This window comes from Penaeus monodon, chromosome 30 (genome assembly GCF_015228065.2).
Source record: "Penaeus monodon isolate SGIC_2016 chromosome 30, NSTDA_Pmon_1, whole genome shotgun sequence".
NCBI lineage: Eukaryota > Metazoa > Arthropoda > Malacostraca > Decapoda > Penaeidae > Penaeus > Penaeus monodon.
In genome coordinates, this window is record NC_051415.1 from 22,427,304 (window position 1) to 22,427,772 (window position 469).

At 61.0% G+C, this 469-nt stretch overlaps 1 protein-coding gene across 15 annotated transcripts in view; it reads right to left on the minus strand.

The window, feature by feature from the left end:
- The window catches only part of LOC119592636 (homeobox protein extradenticle-like), a gene marked incomplete at its 5' end in the record, with an annotated part of 41,816 nt that overhangs the window by 20,002 nt on the left and 21,345 nt on the right, over window positions 1-469 (minus strand).

The following is a 469-nucleotide window of genomic DNA, read 5'->3' on the forward strand; positions in this document are numbered from 1 at the left end:
ACGGGAGCCAGGGCTCATCAAGCTCTACACCCAGCGTAGTCCGCGAGTCAGTCATCACGTCTCCGTCACGCCAGCCAGCGGCACGTGGTGGTGTTCGCATGCCGGAGACCACCGGGTACACCGCACCCTGCCACACGTGCTCCGCCTCGCATACCTCGCCATCACCACACTTCGAGTCGGGCCAAACCGAAAATGAGTACACTGAGAGGGACGTGTGGAGAACACGCGGTATGAGGGGCATGCCGGGGAGGGAGGGGCGCAATGCGTAGTGCTGCCTCGGGCGAGCCAGAGGACACACCTACTGCCTGAAGTAGAGGCGCCAGCAGGGATCAACCGGTCACCCCGCACTACACAAGGTCACCCTCCGCCACCGCACGCTAGGTCTGGGTCACGAGGGGATGCAAGTTCCTGTCTAGTTTGAGTCGACTAGCAAGGGTACTAGTATTTGGTAGTTCGTTGTTGGAGTCAA